Raw genomic sequence first — 22,065 nt, forward strand, 5'->3', positions numbered from 1 at the left:
CAGGAGCACCCCCTACTGGCCCGCCTCACGTGGTGGAAACAGCGGAGGGATACGAATACCCAGCTGTGTTCGTGAGGTGGGATCTCTGCACCCGCTACAGTCTCTACTTAGCTTTAGATAGTTGCCACTGAGCCTGCTCAAAGATACACCAGAAGGTGGGCAAGACCCAGAACCCAGATCCTCACATGTACAAGCACCCCAGGAGGTGCAAAGGTGGCATAAAAGGTGCCTTTGTCTACATGGTAAAGGCTGCACAAGAGCCTAAGCTCAAAATCAGGGCCCAAAAGCCACAAAATTAATTTGCATCCAAATTAAGACATGAAAGAGAAATGGTGTGGCTTCGATTTCTGGTATGGTGAATTGCAGTAAACTGGCTTGACTTACAGTGTTGTGCCCTTGTTGTCTCATTTGAAGTTGATGTGCCAAGAACATTTTGTTCTTACTGCATATCCATTCACTCAAAAGCAAATTGCAAGATTATGGGTGGTTAGGAAAATCTGAATGAACCAAGTACCTGGTTGGGTTTTCTGTCTTGAGTCAAAATACCAAGTTGAACTTCCCACAAAGGAAGTTCACTGCCGGGGAGCGCAGACAAGCTATCAGATTATCAGCGAATTCAGGTCTCTGGGGGAGGTACAGACTAAATTCTAGAAGGCAAAAAGTGGCTGTAGGATATTAAATATCAGCCAGAAAGACACGTTACGAGAAATTAGAGCAAGTCAGGGGAGTGTCAAGCTGAAAGTCAGAGGAAAGCTAAGGGTGGAAGTTATTTTAGTCCTCCTGGGGCTTGTAGGCCACTGTTCTAGCTCATACACAGAAAGGTACGCAGCATGGTACTGCCTCTTTGGAGACAGTACTATAAAATAAGTCAATAAAAGATGAGGTGAGATTAAAAAGAAGTAAGTTTGATGAAAAAGAATGGTCAGTGAAAAAAACTCAGATAAAGAAGTGAACAGGGAAGAGAAAAAAGGAACAAAATACAGTACAGCGCAGAAGACAAGAGCAGAACAGCAAGCACTGCACTTCATCTTAGTTTATAATGCCCCACAGACATCTCAGAGAGGATGAACCAAAATTATGATCTCCAAAAAGGTAGGGTGGTAATATTTGACAGGTTGGGCATAAATATTTTAAGGCAAATGATGTGCTCTAATGTTCCTAATCTTCAAATCTGATCAAACTATCTACTTGCTTGTGTTCCAACATATCCTCCCTAAACGGCTAATTCTTTGAAGGAAGGGGTCATTAGATGAGGAAAAAAATTGTAACTAGAGCAAATTTCCTTCCACCCATTCATCCCATCAGCACACACTCTTTAAAGTAATCATAAAAATAGCCTGGCTCCTCCCACACTAGCAGAAACCAAGGGCATTCTGTTTCTAGTTTATGAAGTTCCATTGGCAGGAAAGTGGTAAAAGTGGCAGAAGAATCAAGTCCAGAACATGATGGTATTTACAGGCATAGGGTCTACAAAAGGCTCTACACAGGCAGATCCCAAACCCCTATTGATCCATTTGGAGAACTTCAGTATTAGCCTTCAGGCCGACAATTAGGAGGTCCAAACAATCTCATCTATCTAAAGATCATTGTTTAAGATGACAGAAAATAATGAGCTATATTCATCCTTGCTGCTGTTTCCATTCCTCTGGGTCTGACTACAGGGCCCATTGAAAAGCTACAAAAACAAGAAAAACATCTATATAATTTAAATCTCTTATTCCAGAGGCCAGATCGTGGGGGTTGGTAGCTCACCCATGTAAAAAATTTCAATTACAGTCTACAAGGGAAGAAAGCAGGTAGAAATAATGGTCTGAAAGCTTCTGAAGCTGGAACAGGCAATTATACATAAACCATAAAGTGAAGATGATAATTATGACAAAAGGTTATAAAAAATTTAAAAAACTCAAATTTATCTTCTGCAGCAAAGTGCAGGTGCAACCAGTACTTTATTAAAACACTCTGTTTTAATTAAGTTTCTAGTGACTGCCAAAGTTGAGTCACGGTGGGTTCCTAGAGTCAAGGGGAGTTTTAGCAGGAAACCACCTACCACTTTATTTAGAACTATATTCCAGCTATACCGTCTGACTCAGCTCAGTAGACGATTTTATCATCATAAATGATGTGGATGTGTTCACCTATGGACAGTTTCTAAATGGCTCCAGATCTTCACAGCTGGCTGTCATGCATTTCTATATATTTCTGTCATGAGCATCCAGCAAGGACTTAAGCTTCTACTGAACTTTAAATAGACAAACAATTCCATTAACTAACTATTCACAGCTTTTTGGTGACACCCATATACCATGGTACCAAGTACCATGTTGAACTGGGGTAGTATATGTATTGGATCTTAGCATTTTTACAATTTTTTGTTTTTCACTGAAAATTGTTTTTAAAGAGAATTTTTTGGCAGGCTCTGGTTCATAGCTATAGATCTAGATATAGTCATATTGGTCAACACTTTACAAACATGAATTCTCATAATTCATAAAGTGGATAGATATTATTGCACCTATTTTGCAGAACTGAAGAATGAATTGCACAATGAAGTTAACACACAGATCAGTGGTTCTCAACCTATTTGCCATAGTGGGCCACACTTGCAGCTCTCAGTGTGTTATGTGGGCTGTACCCACACAACTTACTTCCTGTATATCCATTTACAAATGTTTTGTTTTTTAAAACATTGGGCCACAGCAGTGTGCTGATTGGGTTGCATGTGGCCCATGGATTGAGACTCACTGCCATAGATGCTTGATGTCACAAACAAAAGCCAGTTTTCTAGTTATTTGTATGATCCTCACCACTGATCTGAGTTCCTCACAATTATTATTAGATTCCTTTCTCATAGTAGGTCATGAGGGAGTGAATACCATATTCTGCCACATATAACATGTCTCTGAATATAACACACACCCTATGTTTGAAAAGGAAACATGAAGAAAAAAGATACAATCTTGGGTAATTGCATAGTAACAGCTAGGGAGCCAACCTTACTCCTGAACCTGCTGCCATCCATGTGCATGGGATGAAGCTTGCAATGCACACTGGATCTGGGAGCTGGGAGCCAACTCCACCCTATACATCAGATCTGGGGCCATGGCTTAATGCAGCATGCCAGGTCCGGGGGGGAGGGGGCAGGGTGTCACATGCTGTGTTACAACATTAATTCTGCCCCTACTTCCTCACCATCAGATTTTTGGATCTGTGGGAATCTATTTCCTCATGTATAATACACACCCCAGTTTCCACCAGTTGATTTTGGGGAAAAAGAGGTGCATTATATGCAAGAAAATCTGGTATTAGCTTCACTCTACACCAGGTAAAATAAGCCACAGAGCTCAGTTATTTACATATTCACAGTCAGAGCAGAAGCCTGAAACAGAGCTAGGCATTGCACTCAAGGCACCTGATTTTAAGCCAGTAAATCATTCACTTAAATATCCTTCCTTCCTCCCTCCCTAAGTTAAACAACCTACGGAGTATTGAGGATTAAATTAGATTGCAATTACTGCAGGGTAAATCTGCTCAAATGCAGGTACCACACTGTGTCTGATGCCCTGGAAGTTCACAATCCAGTTTACCTTGAACTCATTTGTGTACCCATGCAGTAAATCAAGATGTATAAGTCCTTGTTGAATATTTTGTAGGAACCATCACACTTACATATCCTAAACTTTGTTTGGACAACATTATGTTTCAGGAAGCTACATTAAGAAGGCTGCTTAGGTTGCAAATTCAAACGTGAAGATTATAAAAGGTAAGATTTTTGTTTCCAACCTTCCTAATAGTTTCTTAATTTGTCCTAGTTTTGCATTGCAGCTTTAATTACAGGCTCACATACTATATCAGAGCATAGGGAGCAGAGCTTGTGCAGGAGGTCTCGGAAGCTGGACAGGAAGGAATCGCCTCCCCCATGTCCTAGAAAGCCCTCTCTGAAGCTTCAGCCCTGCACTAACTTTTATTGCTTGCTGTGGAACGTGGCTGATAGATTCATTGGACCTGCCCCATTCACCCTTATGCAGAGCTTCATAGCACATGAGAGTTGGGAATGCCCTGCACAGGCCCTGGCAAACCTGCTCCATCCTTCTCCAGTGCTGACTTGGAATGTCCAACCCTTGGGAAAGGAGATGGGATTTAACCCTAAGGCTAGGGACAGACATTCAAACAGCCTGAGCCTGAATTGATTCAATCTTTGCAGATTAGTCTAACCTGTGTAGGCTGAACTGGTTTGTAACTGGACAGACATTCTTTCTGGACTGAGGAAATTCAGGCACATGCCTGCAGTGGCTTAGGCTAGAAGCTGGGGGGCACTAGATCAGCCCTCCCTTACCTTACACAGAGCTGAGCTGAAGGGGGTTGCTAGCACTCTGAGAAAAGGTGGGGTTTGCAGTCATACATCTGTTGATGATACAGAGCTTTTCAGTCTCCCTCTCCCTGCTTTGTTATACTGTCTGCAGCAAACTGACAGGTGAACAAGGCAGCAGGGAGCTGATAACAGTGTTTATCACCTCATCAGCAAAACAATAGCCTCTCTCCAGTACTTCAAACTCTTCTTAAACAGCTTACCACTGACCTGTTGATAGGCTCCAAACAGCCCTAAGCGGTCACTGTTCTGTCTGCCTGTCCCAGTAACATTGGAGACATGTTGTGGAAGATAGGAGGGAGGGAGAGGGGGATCCCTGCTTGTCAATCAAGCAGTGAGGGGGCGGTAGGGCAGGGGGAAGCCAGGCAGACGTTGTTCTGGCAGTTTCTACTGGAGCTCCAGCGGGGAGCAGAGGGGAGGATCCAGCCCTGCTGTGAAACAAAGAGCCCTGCCCAGCCCAGAGAGCATGCCGGGATGCTGAGGGAGTCTGATTTATCTTAAACCAGCAAGAGGTCTGGGACAGACATTGCATAAAATAGTTTGAACCAGATCTGTTAAGTCTGATACTACATTCAACCAGTTTTGTCTTACACTGGTTTCAGCCATTTTCAAACTGGTTTATGTACACTATACATCTGTTCTGTTACAGGTTTAAACCAGTTTCTGATCACTTAAACCAGCTTATGCATAATGTCTGTCCCTAGCCTAAGTGGGAGAGGCAATACAAGTACAAATAATTTGTGTGTATGTAAATTAGGTTTTGCTGGCTTCCGGGAGACTGCCAATTTCAGTAACAGCATAAAGCCTGATTCTGCACTGTGTGAGCAGCTGCTAGAAGGTGCTGAATGCCCTTAAATCCTGCTGAAGTCAGAAGGAGATTCAGACATTCAGGATCAAACTGGCTTTCTATGCAACATAAAGAGAGGCAAAGAGAGTTTAACTCACTGAGCCCCAACATTTCCTTGTAAGTGCAGCAATGAAATCATCACATGCAAGCAGGAGAGAGGATGCTGAATGAATCATTAGAAGCTATTTATACTCTAAAAAAGTGCAAGCTGCACCATTCTGCACCACACTGCACTGCAGTGTGTGCAGACAGGCCATCACATTTCTGATCTGACCCAAATCAACTGAGTCCTGAGTTTTCTAATGAGTACATCTCTCAGTTCTAAAGAAATTCCCAACATCCCACGCAGGCACACACTGTCACAAGTTCAACAGTAAGTAACTCAACTGTGATCTCCCTGCTATCAATCAGTGGAAACTAGGAATTAATTGGAATTCAGGGAACCAGAGGCAGGTCACATAAGTAACATTCTTGCTACCACAGTTTATGTGTACAATGTTGTTTTACAGCTTTCATGCATGTGATTCAGTTTCCCTGAAATTAACCTAAAAAAAAAAAAGAAAGAAAAGAAAAGAAAGAAAGAAAAACCACAGTCTTTCAAGGGGATCAGAAACCAATTTCAGGAAACAGAATCAGCTTTGATGGTAAATGTACCACTAAAAGTAAATGCATTCTTTGTGCATATGTGTATTTGCAAGATTTTTTTTTATTGGGTTTCATAAAGAAACAGATTATAAAAACTACAAAAAGGTATGTACCTTTTATATATATAGTCAAACATTGCACGCTCCATGGGGTCATCAACAAAATTATGCAAATATACTCTTCAACAACTTTTCCAAGCAAGTCCACTCTTAAACCAACATAGATTGACAGGTGAGTCACAGACATTGATTACACACACACACACGCGCGCGCATACATGTAGTCTAATATAATAAAGGGCTTAGTCCATCTGTCTGTCTGTAACACTCTTGGAGCACTGTGATTGGTTACTGAAACAACAAATCAGAGTGCTCCAAGAGCATTATGGACAGGAAGCAAAGGCGCAGTGGAGCGCTGTCATGATGGTGGGGATGGAGGGGTTGGAGTGAGAGGACAAGGCGAGCACTGCAGGCTCCCCCCCCGCCCTACTCTCTGGAGGCAGCAGCAGTGAGGGAGGCTGGCAAAGGGAGACCGTGGGGCAAGCTTCCCCCTGCCCGCTCCTGGTAACACAAGTCTCCAACCTACCCTATCACCTCATCCTTTTCTGTGTAAGGCTAAAAAAGCTTGTGGGCATCACATTTCACTGTTTTAAAATCAGTAGTATGTCAAAACCAAACAAACTTGATTTGGATGTATTATACAGTCCCACAACTTCTTCAGTCTCCTTGACAGAACCACTGATAATAATCAGTATATAGTACAATATCCCTCCATGGCTTACAAATAACTGAGATTGGGGCTTCCGTCAACATAGGGTGGAGGGTTCCCTCTAGAAGTGAATCATCATACAGTTCTAGCACTGCAATAGACTTCAATAAGAATTCAGTAAGGTATAACACAATGGGGAAGTCAACTATCTTGTGGGTTTTCCCCATTTTCACTTATTTAATTGCCTCTATTAATTCATCTTCTAGTGCCAGGAGGCAGGGATGCAGGATTTCACAATGTGCAGTGGTAATTTTCAGCAAAGTAATATTTCAAAATATTAATCCAAAAATACCTGGATTGCCAGAAGCTGACAGCTTTTTCACCTGATTTCTGAGGGCAGCTGTCGAGAGGGCAGTGCGTTGAATTAATACATAAAATTGATCAGGAACTGTAATAATTCTGAAGCTGTGACTATGTTTAAGAAAATCATATTCTTTTACTTTTTTCTTGGGAGACTATTTTTTTTACATTCCCTCTTTCTTGGTAGACGTGAAACTAATAAACCTATTAAATCAGGTGTGATCCTGTTAGGACACCAGCAGATGTGGATAGGGACATGATCAGTGAAGCAATTATATCAATAACAGAATTAGCCAAGTCCCTGGAGGGCATATAGAAAGCCATATTTAGAAGAACCAATGTACTAAGAAATAATAGGAATAGTCCATTTGCTGTGTGATCAGCTTCATTTTCCACTAGCTTGTGATCTCGAGGGTGGGATTTGTCAATAAAAACATCAGAAGTTTTTTTAGAATCCGCAGCTATCACAGTAGAACTAGGGGGTTCCCTGTATAATTTAGTAAAACTTCCACGAAGCATGCCCAGACCACTGGGTGCCAGCACGACATGAAAAACTCACCCAGGTCTGGATAAAAAGATCACTTTTCATGCACTGTTATGCTCCAATTTATTAGTCTTGCCTATCTCACTCTTTAAACTGAGTAAATTTTCCCCTTAAATTGCAGAATATGTTCCCTCTTTTACATTCCCAGAAGTAAATATGAGAATTGGGACCATTTGACTGGTTCAGTAATTATATTGGTCATGTAAGGACTTTTAAATGAGGATGATGGAACAGCTGAATCACCTATGCTCTCACATGCCATACTACTTGTAGGATACGGGCTGGGGGATGTGGAGCCAGAGTTTATGGGTGAAATTCATAAGAAACTGGTTTCACCGCTTTTGGGTTACTTTACCAGAAGCTCCCACTTGCCAGGCATCCTGGTGATGGAGCACATGCAGCTTAATTGGGAATTAATACATTGCACCAGTAGTGTGAAGCAAATCAGTCTTGTAGGGCAGAGCTGTCCAATGTCAGGGGCCACAAGCCACATGTCATGGGCCCCAGACTGCACACTACGAGGGTTGTGCGCCACAGGGACCACACAGTCTCCCTAGGACTCCCACCACATGAGCCCTGTGCTGCCACCACCATGTGGGCAATCCCCCTTGACTGCTGCCACAGAAGAAGTGAGAGACCCAACCCCCCACATTGCCCCCATCGTGCGAGTGATTTCCTCCCCCACCAATGCCACAAGAGTTGGAGCAAAGTGAACAGCAGCATCTGGATGGGAGCCTGGGGGCTCTACATTAACCCTTCATAGGCTGCACGCAGCCTGTGGGCCACCCATTGGACAGCTCTGTTGATGGGCATAATCTTCTCAAGCATTGCAGCCTGAAAGGAAAGTGAGAAAAAAGTGGAGAAAGGAATATAGGGAAAAACTCTGGAAAGGCTAGGAAAGAGCACCAAAATGGGTCAAAGCAGTAACACTTGCTATTGGGAATGTGGAATGTTATGGTTGTCCGTAGCTCACCCCCTGCAAAAACGGCATCTCCCCACTTGAATCACAATCAAAAAAGCAACAACTGTTGACCACTGTAATCAAAATGGAATCAGCATAAGATCTGGAGAAGATAAACTATAGACACTCCATCCAGGTCAGAAGCTCTGCCAAAGCTCACTGTTTAAATGGTATTTCCCAACACACACCCTATATTTTCTCATACAAGTCTCCATGCTTATATAATAAGCATATGGTAAGGAGACAGAAAAAGAGCACTGTATGTTGTGAAACTATTTCTCCAAAACTAGATGGTCTCCTCCACTCCATTTTACAACTGGCCAGTTTCCTTTCCCACATTAAACGGACACATAAGTGACAGTGGCGGATTATAACTGCTATTGCAACTACAAAGACTAGCATCCAAGAATGCAGCAAACAACCCAACGCTGTGAGTGGTCTTCACTTCAGATTTCTTACCACATGTACTTGCAATCTGAGGTTGTGGGAAGGGGTGGGTTCAAAAAGCAGTTAATGAAACTGAAGATGGTGATTCAGGGGAAGGGAAAACAGATGGAAAGAACTTGAGGAAGTGGATGAGGGGAAAGGAGAATGTCAGAGGGAGAAGAAGGCAAGACAAGTGGGAAAAGTGAGAAACAGTAGCAAAGGAAGAAGGGGGAGATGGAGTGGTTCAACAAGGCAGAATAAAGTTTCACATGATTCAGCCCTCTGCACTGGGTCTTCTCACCTGCTCCACTGGATTTTAGGGAAGGAGTGTCAACCTCAGCTGGGGTCCAAGCCAGATCCAAACCATGGGGCTCTTGCAGGACTGGATTAGGCCTGGGGCAGGCCACTGCAGTGGCAATAATGTGCCAAGTGCCTGCAAGCCAGGAGACCATTTGCTGTGGCAGAAGTGCATGAGCAGCAGTGGGGCAGGCAGCCATGGGGAGATGGAAGGCTATGTTGCACAGGACACATCCACTGCTGGCCTACCTTCAACTTTCTGTTGCCTACCGGTGACATGAGGAGCTGGATGAAGTGGCTCCATAGATTCGTTGATTCTAGGGTCGGAAGGGACCTCAGTGGGCCATCTAGTCCGACCCCCTGCCCCTGGCAGGAAAGAAAAGGGTCACCAAACCTGGGGTCATGTGAACCCAGCTAGGTACCTGTCCAGTCTCCTCTTGAAGACCCCCAAGGATGAGGCAAGCACCATCTCCCTTGGAAGCCCATTCCAGATCCTGGCAACCCTGACCGTGAAGAACATTTTTCTAATGTCCAGTCTAAACCTACTCTCCAGTAGCTTATGGCCATTGTTCCTTGTTGTTTCAGGGGGTGCCCTGGTAAACATATCGTTGCCTACTTCATGTTGCAATCCCCTTATGAATTTGTACACTGCCACAAGGTCCCCTCTCGGCCTTCTCTTGGAGAGGCTGAAGAGGTTAAGGTCCCTTAGCCTTTCCTCATAGGGCCTTCCCTGCAGGCCTCTAATCAGCTTCTTTGGACCCTCTCCAGGTTGTCCACATCCCGCTTGAACTGCAGCATCCAGAACTGGACACAGTACTCCAGCTGCGGCCTAACCAGTGCCACAGAGAGGGAGAATCCCTGGACCGGCTTGTGAAGCACCTACGGATGCACGACAAGGTGTGACTGGCTCTGCAGACTACTTCGTCGCACTGATGACTCATGTTCATCTGGAGTCAACAGTGACTCCATGATCTCTTTCTGCTTTAGTGGTGCTGAGAAGATCGCCTCCAGCCTACAGGTATGATGGCAATTCTTTCTCCCCAGATGCAGCACCTTGCACTTGTCCTTATTGAATGACATCCCATTGCTCTCTGCCCACTTCCCCAACCTGTCTAGGTCACTCCAGGGTGTTAGCTTCACCCCATATTTTTGTGTCATCCATGAATTTGCACAGGGTGCTTCCCACCCCCATCCATATTGCTAATGAAGATGTTGAACAGCATCAACCCCAGAACTGAACCCTGAGGGACTCCACTGCACACATCTTTCCAGGTTGACACCAACCCATCCACCACCACCCTCTGAGTGTGACCCCTGAGCCAGTTTAGTACCTGGTCTACCATATAATCATCCACGGGAAATCTCCTCAGTTTATTTATAAGGATGGTATGGGATACCATGTCAAAGGCCTTCTTGAAGTCCAGATAGATAACATCTACCTCGATTCCTGCATCTAAACATTTGGTGGCCTTGTCGTAAAAAGAAACTAGGTTAGTCAGGCAGGACCTGCCTGCTATAAACCCATGTTGGTTACCCCTCCACATCACATTAGCCAGCGGGCTCCCACAGATGTGTTCCTTGATAATTTTTTCTAGGATTTTCCCAGGGATAGAGGTAAAGCTGACTGGTCTATAGTTCCCCAGATCCTCCTTCCACCCCTTCTTCAAGATTGGGGTGATATCAGCTCTCTTCCAATCCTCCAGGACCTGACCCGAGCACCATGAATGCTCATATATCCTTGCCAGAGGTTCAGCTATGATACTCACTAATTCCTTCATTACCCGTGGGTGGAGTCCCTCTGGTCCTTGTGATTTGAACACGTCCAGTCCCTCCAAGTGTCTTTTTACTGTGATGACACTGACTGTTGGTTGGCTGATGTTCCCCTTGATGGTGTCCCTCATGCATATTGAGGGTTCGTCTAGATTCTTATTTAAGAAGACAGAGGCAAAAAACTCACTGAATAGCTCTGCCTTGTCCTTGGTATCCGTTGCTAAGCCCCCCTGCCTGCCCTGGCCACCTTTCTTTGACTTCTTGCAGAAAGGCTCTCTCTCAGGCTTCCTCTGGACAGAATGTCAAGCTGCCAGGCTCACAGGAAACTTGTGGAGGGGTAACCAACATGGGTTTATAGCAGGTAGGTCCTGCCTGACTAACCTAGTTTCCCTCACAGGAAACTCCTCAGACAGAGATGGTGATGTAGTGGGATCTTGGGCTGGCACCAGGAGTGTTGTCAAATGTTTCTTTAAATTCCCAACATAGTAAGAAACACAAAAGCATATAGGATTGCTGACACTTAATATATATAAATCTTTTCCACAGACAGGTCACTTGCTAAGAGATCAGTTTGTGGTTAAGTCATCCTTAAACCCCTCCCGGGGCACTCCACATTCAGCCATTTAATAAGAGTTGACATAAATGTCCCAAACACCAAGTGTAACCTTGAAGCAGAATAACCCCCAACCCCTAATAAGTCAGTCATAGTCTTGAATAAGTTCCAACATGTAAGAAGGAATCCAGGCTGTAGGCATATTGGTCTAGAGCAGGGGTCAACAACCCCCGGCATGCGTGCCGAGGATGGCACGCAAGGCCATTTTGCTCGGCACACCACCACTAGCTTGGGCTCTAAGCAGCTGCTGCCAGCCATGGAGCCCAGGCTGCTCCCAGCAGGCAGCTGGGAGGCTGCAAGCCCTACTGCAAGCAGACCAGGCTCTGTGGCCGGCTGTAGCTGGGAGGCTGCAAACAGCTGCTCCGGGCTCCGGCATGTCAGCACTCCTGCACCTTCCAAGTTAGACATTGTGGTTTTTTCAGCACTCCAGCCAAAAAACATTGCCTACCCCTGGTCTACAGGCAAAAGGAATCAAAACTCATGGTTGAGGTGATATCTTTTATTAGACCTACTAGATTTTTGCAAAAAAAATAAAAAAAAGCTATGTTTGCAAGTTTTTAGGCACAAGCACCCTTCATCAGGAATAGGAGAAAAGTTTGTAAAAGTTCTCCTAGGTAGAAATGAAAGTTCATATTTCATAGGAGAGTTGAAGGTGCGGTAAAATCTCCTGTTTGGAACAGTTCATTTGATGCAGATTAGGCTTAGAGAAAAGTTGGATTAATTTGTTTACCATGAAGCTGTTGAGTGGCAAGCAGGATATAGAGTCATATTCCTTCTGGTTATGATGTTTCATAGCTCACAGGAAAGTAAAAAAAGTGGAATGCTGTTCTGGGCAGGAATTTCTTATATGGTGAGGTGTCTCTGGGCTCTGTGATAATGCAAATTACTTTGAACAAATGCAATGCCTGATTTGTTCACCTGGAACAAACAACTTTGAGATAAACAGACTAATCTAACTTTTCTCTGAGCCTAATCTGCATAAAGTGAGCTGTTCCAAACGGGATTTTACCACACCTTCAACTCTCCTGTGAAATATGAACTTGCATTTCTACCTAGGAGAACTTTTACAAACTTTCCTCTAGTGCCTGAAAAAGGGTGTTTGTGCCCAAAACCTTGCAAATAAAGAATTTTTTTAAACAATCTAGTTGGTCTAATAAAAGATATTACCCCTACCACAAGTTCTGATTTCTTCCAACATGCAAGCAGGGCAGACATAATAATTGGGAAGTAAATTTGGTGTAAAACAAAACAGGAATTCAATTTACTGTGGGCTACTTAAAAAGTTTTCTGTTTCTTGTGGTTTTTGGAATGGATCCACTTCCCCACAATGCTGGAAATGAAACTGAGCTAGGAACTGCATAAAAATATCTGAGTCTTGAACTCCTGGCAACCTCCCTTGATCTTTTAGGCTATGGACAGAAATTACATGTCAACTGGTATAAGTGATTGGAAACTGGTTCATATCTGTAACACAACAGAAGTTCATTGCATAAAAAACACTTTCAAAATGGCCAAAACCAGTTTAAAATAAATCTGGATGGATGTAGCAGCAGACCTAACTGATTTATGTTAAATCGGTTTATTGAACTTCTGTCCCAGATCCCCTCCAGATTCAAGTTAACTCACAGTCCACCAACATCCCAGGATGCTTTGCACCTCCCTGGCAACCGCCCCTCCCCACCCCCCCAGGAGGGTGGACAGGGTAGCCTTGGCCCAAACCATCTGCCCCAGCTGAGCAGGGTGGTGTGCTCTAGCATCCCCCACTGGTTCAGGCCAGAAGCTGAAGGCATGTGGCTACATTTCTGGAATCAAAAGTGAATGTCCGTTCACTTGCTTATTGGTTTAATCTATGCAGTTTAGACTAACCTGTGAAGATTGAATCAATTCAGCCTCTGGCATTTTGACCGTCTATACTTTTAGCCCTGAAGACTGATTTCAGCTGTACCAAATATTTTGCTAAATTTACAAAAAAATTATCTTTATTACATGACTTTCCTCCAAGCAGGAGGCAGTTCCATTGTATTTTCTTTTACAGGGAATTTGAGAGATGTAACTTTTAATGCTAATGAGAAAGGCGTAGGGGCCAGAGACTGCCATGCTCTCTCAAATTCAAAATCAGCCAGCACAAGAACCTAGAAGTAGGGCAGGAAAGCTTTTCCAGCTGCGGGCCTAAATAACCCACTCTGATTCAGAGGCACGCAGGCAAACACTGGGACCTGGCCACCACTTGTCTACACAGCCACGCAGGAAGAGCACCAGCACACGGAAGCCCCACACCGCTGAATGCCTGCAAAGCCCTGACCTAAGGGATACATTCTAGGATTGCCTTTCTCTCTCTCCTCCTTTAGATACCACTAAAATTCCCCTATTATAACATCAAGATTTTTGATTGAGGCTTGGCCTTTTAGGTTTAACAAAGTGTATGCTTCTAAGTCTTCTCTGTACCTGAGCAGAGAGCTCTTGTATCTTATTTCCATCATGAATATTCTTGCAGCTTCACTCAGCTTGTCTTCCAGAGACATCTTTATTGTGGCCTTGATGTCTCATCAGCCGTCTTTTTCAGAAAGGGTATGTGGGCTTCCTATTTTCCTTGTCATTCAGCTGTCTTCAAAGCCTGCAGCAATTCAACAGCCTGAGGAACAGCCAGCATGGATTCACCAAAAGCAAGTCATGCCTAGCCAACCTGATTTCCATCTGTGATAAGTTGACAGGCTCTGTGGATGTGGGTGAGGAACAGTGGATGTTTCCTATGACATTCTCATTAACAAGCTAAGGAAATACAAACTAGCTGAAAGTACTGTAAGACATATACATAACTAATTGGATCATTATGATCAATGCATAGTCATCAATGGCTTGATATCTAATTGGGAGGTGGTACCAAGTGGGATTTCTCAGAGGTCTGTCCTGGCTCTGGTATTGTTCAATATCTTCATTAATGAATTGGATGATGGGATTGAGTGCAGGTTTAGCAAATTTGTGGATGACACCAAGTTAGGTGGAGTTACAGACACTCTGGAGAGTAAGAATTACTTGGATAGACTGGAGATATGGTCTACAATCAATTAGATGAGATTAAAAAAGGACAAGTGCAAAGTCCTTCCCTGGAATGGAATAAATGTACACAGAAATACAGACTGGGGAATGAGAAGCTAGGCTGCAGTACTGCAGTGAAGGACCTGATGGTTACAGTACACCATAAGCTGAATATGAGCTAAGAGTCCGCTCTTGTCCCCCCAAAAAGGCAACAGCATCTTGGATTATATTAACAAGAGGGTCACTTGCAAATCAAGGGAAGTGATTCTGCTGTTCTATTCAGCACTGGTGAGTCAACAACTGGAGTACTGTGTCCAGTTTTGAGCCCCACACTTCAAGAAGTATGTGGGATTTGGACAGATTAGAAAGAGTCCAATGAAGAGCCACAAAAATGTTTAGGGAAGGCTGAAAGGTCTAGGGTTTGTGGCTTAGAGAAGAGATGTCCCATGTCTGGAGGTTTTGAGGATGGATTTGATAACAGTCTTCAAATACCTGAAGGGTGAGCATGGAGATGGATTTTTTTTCTTTGGCTATAGGGGACACGACAAGGTGCAACAGCTTCAAGCTCAGCAGAGGAAATTTAGATTGGAGGTTAGAAGGAATTTTCTGACTTTGTGATCAAGCATTGGAGTAAGCTATACAGAAAAGCTATATAGTCTTCGTGCCTGGAAGTTTTCAAAAGCAGGTTAGACAGACACTTGGCTGGGATGGTTTAGTCAGAAATGATACTGCCTTGAGCACAGACTGGACTAGATCAGTATTTCAACCTGTTGGCTGTGACCCAAAAGTGGGTCACAAGAATATATGAAAGGGTTGTGAACAGACTTTAAAAATGGATTCTTTTTTAATGGAGAAAAACATGGGAAACTGGGTTTTCCCTTGCAGGCTGGCAGAATTCCAGCCTGTAAGAGGCTGCTTGCCCCCCTCATCCCCCGTTGCATCCCCCCTCCACCCCACATACTGACGGGCTGGGGTGGGGGCAGCGGGTCAGGAGTGGGGGGCACTGGCAGAGCCAGGGGCTGTTTAAATTATTTACTGGGTTTGGACTGTCCATTGATGTTTACAAATGTGTCCTGGTACAAAAAAGGTTGAGAACCACTGGACTAGGTGACCTCACAAGGTCCTTCCAGCTGTACTTCCCTCTGATTAGGGCTGCAGTTTTCCTCTCCTGGCCATCCAGCGTGGGCAGCAAGCAGGGAGGGATGGGGCCCCTCCACCAATCTGAGTCTAAGAAATGCCATGCCAGATGCTGCAGAAGAAATAACAAACACCTTCCTGATGAACAATTATGAAAGAACCTGTCCACAGGGACACTGTCTTCCTAAACGTTGTTAGCAGGTAGTCTGTGGTCTGAAACAAGGCTTTCTCCCTCTCTCACATACACGTTGTCTGCAATTTTCAAAGGAACCTTAGGGAGATGCCTCGTTCCCACTGAATTTCAGCAGCTAGTTTAAAACCCCAGCCTTTCACCTTATTTACTGTAACTGTGGATATAATCCAATTGTGTTTCTAATCCTTGTTTGAAACCTTCCTATGATTTCAATGAGTTAAAATGAAGCTATACCATTAAGGCTGAGGAGTATACAATGGAGAAGAGTGGAAGGGAAAGGGAATCTGCAGGAAGCTTTATCTGCCAAGAAACAAAAATTCTAGAATTAGGAAGAAGTGAATTGTTCAGTTCAAGTAGCTAGCCCCTAACTGGCTGTAAGTGCTATACCCATTGAGCCTTAGTAAACAATCTGCATCTTATCACACTGTGGCTTTTATTCTCTAGGTAAGATGACTTACCTATTCAGTAACATCTGTACATAAAGAAAATAATAAAAAGCTCAGTTCTCCACTGTTTCACACCTGGTGTAGCAGTTTACATCAGTGGGAAGTGATCAATTTTTATGGTCATTTTACCAAGGCATAGATGATTCGATGAGCCTGCAGAAAATTTGGACTCGCGTGCTTTGTCTTACTGCTGCTTGACTGTGATCATGAGAGAGACATAGTGAAGACAAATAAAGAAGTGTCTTCCTGAAAGAATTGTTATATTTAAACAGTGGAGAATTTAAGAAATGTCAGATTTTGGTCTTAATATCTAGTTTAGACAAATGAGGAAGGTTCACACTTCTCTTGACGCTATTGGTTTCAGTACGTCTGAAGGCAGGCTCAAAAATAGCGTGGTATCTGGTTTACACAAACAACTGAGAGAGTTCTGATTTCAGAGGTTTCATTTTAAATGAAAATTTAGATTCTGGAGAAGAAAACAAAACCTACCAGAAACAGGAAGGATGGTTTCATGTTAAGGTTCAGCAGGCCTGACTTCTATGATGTTCCATTTTTGAGTTTTCGACAGACTCCCCATGTGACTCATTCAACTGCTCCATGCTCCAGCTGCCATCTGTACCACAGAGATAAGACTATTCTAGTCAATTTAAATTAAGAATTCTTTAGGGAACAGAGTTATAATAAATATTGTGTTTATAGAGCCCTGGATACAAAGAAGTCCCAGTCCCCTTTCTCCCATACCTTGACTTTAGTGAAATAGAAGTTTTGATTTAGACTGATTTGTATTGAATAAGCTTATCAAGGTTTGGTCCTGCATGACTTTCCACCGAAATGACGCATTTTGAAAAAGAAAGAGGTTTTGAGCAATTCAGAAAAAGTATTTGCATAAGAAGCAGGAGAGGTTCCAGTGAGAACCACCTGGAGAATATCAGAGAGTGATTTAGTTCATACACAAGCAGATCAGAACCACATGACTCACTGTTCATACATCAGGTTCCAAGGGATTCTGCAGCATTCACCTGAAACCTGAGTTCTTCATTTATGTGCAGTCCCGCAAGGCTGCCTCAACTACTGTCATAGTCTAATGGTACTGCAACATGGGCTGCCTAAGACCAGTGACAGATCATCCTCCCCCCAGGAGGCCGCCAAGCTAAGTGCCCGAGAGGGAACACTCCTGTTTTAAGCACTCTTAGCATGTGCTAATTATTATGGGTGTGCAAAACAGGCCCTATTCAATTCGGGTTCAGATTTGGCCTGAATCGGGGACAGTGATTTGATCAGTTGATTCGGATCACTGTCCCCAATTTGATTCAGCCGAATCCAAATTTGAAGATTCGATGCTGATTTGGAGAATCAGCAATTCAGACACAGACACAGCTTCAAATGTTTTTTCTACATACCTCTAGGTACCAGCCACGGCTCATGAATACTGCGATGCTGGACCGGATGGAGTGTCCCACAGGAGCGTTTGGGGGGGACACGTGCTAGGCAGTGAACCCAGAACTGGACTGGAAGTACTTTGCCGCCCACCCCCCTGCTACCCACCCAGCTCAGCCACAGGGGGACCCCAGGTGCCTCCGCAGACCCAGGAGGCAACAGTCGCCGAGCGGGGGTGGGGGTGCCACAAGCATGCCCTCTGGTGGACCTGGAAGTGGCGTATCACCCTTGTCCACTTCAACTTTCAAGCCCACTTTCATTAGCACTCTTTCCCCAATGGCAAGCTACTGGTGGTCCTGGGGTTTTTTTATTTTAAATAGCTGGTCACCTTCTGTGAGTAGGAAAGACTGAGTGGAAGAAGAGTCAGGGAAAGAGAGGAAGCAACAGAAGTCATGAAAGTAGCAGGGGCTCCTAGAAGTTCAAAAGCCAGAAGAGTCTAACTAGTGTGATGGTCATTTCTCAGATCCCTTTTTTTCCTACCAGAAGACAATATCCAGCCTACCAAACATTCTCAGGAAAGGAATAAGCTTATGGAACAAATAACATCCACCACAGGCCATGATGCACATGGGAAGGTACTGTCAACTATTCTGAGGGCACAGAGCCACAGTACTTACACAGATACTTACACAGCCACAGTATCACCGCCCACCTCCCACAATGCCATCATGATCACAAAGGACTGGTGCCAAGTTCTGCACATCTACATACCTGGTTGTCATGGGGCACATCTCCCAGTACACGGCACTATACAATTAGCTCTGAATGGACTAGCTTAGATACCAGGAGCTGTAAGGCCATGGTAGTGTGCCCCCAACCAAGACTAACTAGTTTTCACTGCTGACTGTGTGGTGATAGAAGGTAGAGTTTCCCAGTGCCACAGCATTGTGGTCAGATCGCTTCTGATACCCAGGCTAGATAAGATAACTCTGCATGGTGCTGTAGACATGCCTATATCCCAGCTTGCAGATCTACCAGGTCACTTCCACCCAACTAAGCAATCAGCATTATTTCTGCTCCTTTGACCTTTGTCCAGCCCTGAACCAGGAGGCCTTGACCTTCTTGTTGGAGAGCCCCTATTGCTGCTCTTCTGGAGAGCTCATTGCTTGCTGTTATACCTACCACGTGATGGAGAACCTACATCTACATGCTTTGGATTTTCCCTCTGCAGTCTGCAAAAAAACCAGCCCAAACCACACAGCAGCTCAGCTGCTGCCCCCTCCCTCTCACTTGCTCTTATGAGTCTGTATGTAGCTGTAGTAGCTGTATAGCAGTTAGAAAGCACTTGCAACATGTTCTTGTCTGGTGCAGCACCTTTCCCATTTCTGTGGGATAATGAAAAGTAACACTTCAACTTCACACCTGTGACTTCCAGAGGGACAACATAGATGAAGGGACAGCAAACTGGGCTTTAATGTTAGCTTGTTGCTGATCTGCTGTGTGACCTTGAGGTAAGTGCTTAACTTCTGTATGCTTCTTTCCTTCTCTCTTGTGTAACTGAACTGTAAGGTCACTGGGATAAGAATTGTTTCTTACTGTTTATTTTATGTATTGCCTGGTTAAATGGGAACACAATAAAAGCCGGTCCTCAAATGCTACCCTAGAGTGATCTCTACCCAACATCATACCAGTTCCATTGTGATCACTCAGCACACTCATTACAGCAAAGCAGACAGTGGAAACAAACTGTATGCCAATATATACTTTAAAGCAAATTTCAGTTCCAGTCGTCGTCCTATGCCCTCATTGTCCAAAAATACTTAAGATCTTAACCATTGGCATGGGCTCTCGGGAAAAGCAATACCAGTTACTCAGAAATTCTTTGGAAGGGGACTCTAAGCTCACTTGTTTCTAAGAAGTTTCTGTGAAAATTCATGGTGGACTGAACTTCGTAACACTGCTTTAATTTCTTCAAGGTCTTGATGAGTTGTACCCAGGAGGGTGCAGACATGACAAGCTTGCTACAGAGTAAACGGATGTTACTCTGTAGTGAAAGTGGAGCCAAGGCACCATGCACAACCTTATACCAGTGTGAGACACTGCACACCAGGATAAAGTTACCCTGCAGGAAGTAAAGAGTAGCTATATAGTGCTGCTGTCACACATGTGCCTGCTCCTGGACTTAGTTTAATTCCCAGGATAATCATTTGCTCAGTGAAAACTAGCACCTCTGCCCCCAGGTGGCCAGGTACAGCTATAACTCCTACTTCATTCAGGCTGTCAGCTCCGGGGAGGTGGACTTGTGTCTGCTCCTCACAGCAAAGTACATTTATCATAGGATACAATGTGACATACATAATCATCCTGTCACAAGTCCACACCCAAAATAACTCAGCATGGAGTTCCAAGTTCAAGTACTAAGCAGTGACTGCAACTTCTTCACAAGCCATGCACTTGAACACAGCCTGCAACAGCAGGGGACTTGGACAGGATTCCCGACTCTCAGAAACAAGGCCACACGAGGCATATCCTGTGGAGCTCCCACTGCCTTCTGTTAAATGAAGTGTCTCTTGCTGCTGCTCTCAGTGCAGGGCAGCTCACACCGCACAGCAGGGGCATCTTCTTGGACTGCATGTCCCAAAGCATGTGCACGGTGGAGGTACGAGAGGTGCTCGTGCCACAGAGCTGCCCTGAATCCCAGGCCAGGCGGTCCTGCTGCCTGTCTACTGTCCCCTCAGCTTTTTCTCTCACGTGGGACAGCCACTGAGCTGTCAAGTGGGCCATTTTTGCCAGGCCGTGGCCTTCAGTACCCTCTTGTGGTGGCAACCGCACCTGCACCTGCCCCTGCCCCTGCCCACGGATGTCCAGAGGCAGCTTGGCAACGCTCCTTGGCCTGGGTGTAGCTGCATTTCCTTAGAGGCACCTGCAGAAGCCAGGGCACCCCAAGGCCAGGCCTGGAGCCACTTGGAGGGGGGGGCAAGGTGGGAGCTAGCTGGAGCCCAAGCTCCTGCTGCTGCACCCTCAGCACTGGGCCTGGGTTTCAGGATACAGACTTCCTGTGTACAACATCTAAGCAATACATGCATGCTCCTGACGTTACCTTAGTGCCTAAGGAACAGAAAAAAATGGAACTTGAAAAACGACAGAACTGGAAAAGACGCCAAGCGCTGACATGGACGGGACCATCACTGATTATCTCTGCACGAGGCACTTACAGTTGAGCATCCTTAAGCCAGTATCATCCACCCAGACAACCGTTGAGCCAAGAGCCTGCCGAATATGAGAGCAGGCAACCACATCCTTTCCCATGAGCACACCCCAGCTTACCCAGGACTCGCATTAGGCCATTCCCTCACCTGGACGCATCACATTCAGACGGTCAGCGGCAACGCCTCTGCACAGGCAGCTGCCTTGAGACGTGCAGCCAGCGCGATGGGGTGGCCACTTCAAAGCACTCAGAACCACTGCCCTGCCGTGCGGACGCCCCGGCAGAGACCTGCGCTCCGGTGGGGTCCGGGAGCCGCCACACGCACAACTAGCCGTGTGCTGCGACGCCAGCGGGTTGCACAACTCTCTCTCTCACACACGCACACAGATGTACTTCCTGTGCTCTGCAGCATTAGACAGAGCATGTAAGAAGAGAGATGGTAACATCATTACTGGCAACAGAGAAGAAAAAAAATCACCTGCTCCATCAACTGTTAACTGAAGCCTGAATAAAAGGAGGCGGGAGAGGCTCAGAAGTCACAGAGCCCGTAGGCTCCTGGAAGAGACTGGGGACACTGCTGATTATTTATTTATGCTCTGAGCCCATCGGCTCCTGGAGGAGCCCGGACCAGACCCGCCGGCAGCGCAGCAGCGGGCTGACTGCTGGGAAGAGCTCAGAGCGATTCCGGCCGCGGCTGACACCGGCACGACCTTGCCGGGGCAGCGCGGGGACGCGGACAAGGTGAGGCTGCGAGGGGAGACCTTCGCCAGCTCCAGCGACACCACCCACCCCCCCGCCGCCAGCAGCGCCCTTCTGGGGAAGCCGCATTTGCATTGGCGGCTTCCCGAGAAGCAGGAGCCGGCGGCGCGGCCCCTCCCCCGGCCAGCCGCCGGGTGACTCAGAGGGAAAGCGAAAGCGGCCGGGGCCCACGTGCTTTCTGGGAACCTAGGGGCGGAGCCGGTGCGGAGAAAAGGCCGCGGGCGCGGGTTAAATAGAAATCAGATGCCATGAGCGCGCACAGCGATCTCCGGCTCCCACCCGCAGCGCAACGCAGCGCAGCCAGGGCCAGGGCCGGGGCCAGGCCCCGGCGGCGGAGCATGGTGGTCCCGCCCGGCCGCCCCGCACCAGGCA

The 22,065-nt window shown here is 45.5% G+C and overlaps 1 protein-coding gene and 1 long non-coding RNA gene across 2 annotated transcripts in view; one reads left to right on the forward strand and one right to left on the reverse strand.

Annotated features, from left to right (window-relative positions):
* Positions 1-21,496, reverse strand: part of LOC109290734 — a 54,391-nt gene extending 32,895 nt beyond the window's left edge. Inside the window, exons 1-2 of the long non-coding RNA XR_002095668.1 lie at positions 21,413-21,496; positions 16,839-16,962 (exon numbers count right to left, since the gene is read on the reverse strand). This is a non-coding gene — a long non-coding RNA (uncharacterized LOC109290734). The remainder of the gene's footprint in view (positions 1-16,838; positions 16,963-21,412) is intronic.
* A 97-nt stretch (positions 21,497-21,593) lies between these two features.
* Positions 21,594-22,065, forward strand: part of SOCS1 (suppressor of cytokine signaling 1) — a 2,733-nt gene continuing 2,261 nt past the window's right edge. Inside the window, exon 1 of the mRNA XM_019507454.1 lies at positions 21,594-21,675. The gene's annotated coding sequence lies outside the window, so the exon portion shown is untranslated. The remainder of the gene's footprint in view (positions 21,676-22,065) is intronic.

The sequence above is a fragment of the Gavialis gangeticus genome, unplaced genomic scaffold (assembly GCF_001723915.1).
Source record: "Gavialis gangeticus isolate Ggan-Ray unplaced genomic scaffold, GavGan_comp1, whole genome shotgun sequence".
Lineage (NCBI taxonomy): Eukaryota > Metazoa > Chordata > Crocodylia > Gavialidae > Gavialis > Gavialis gangeticus.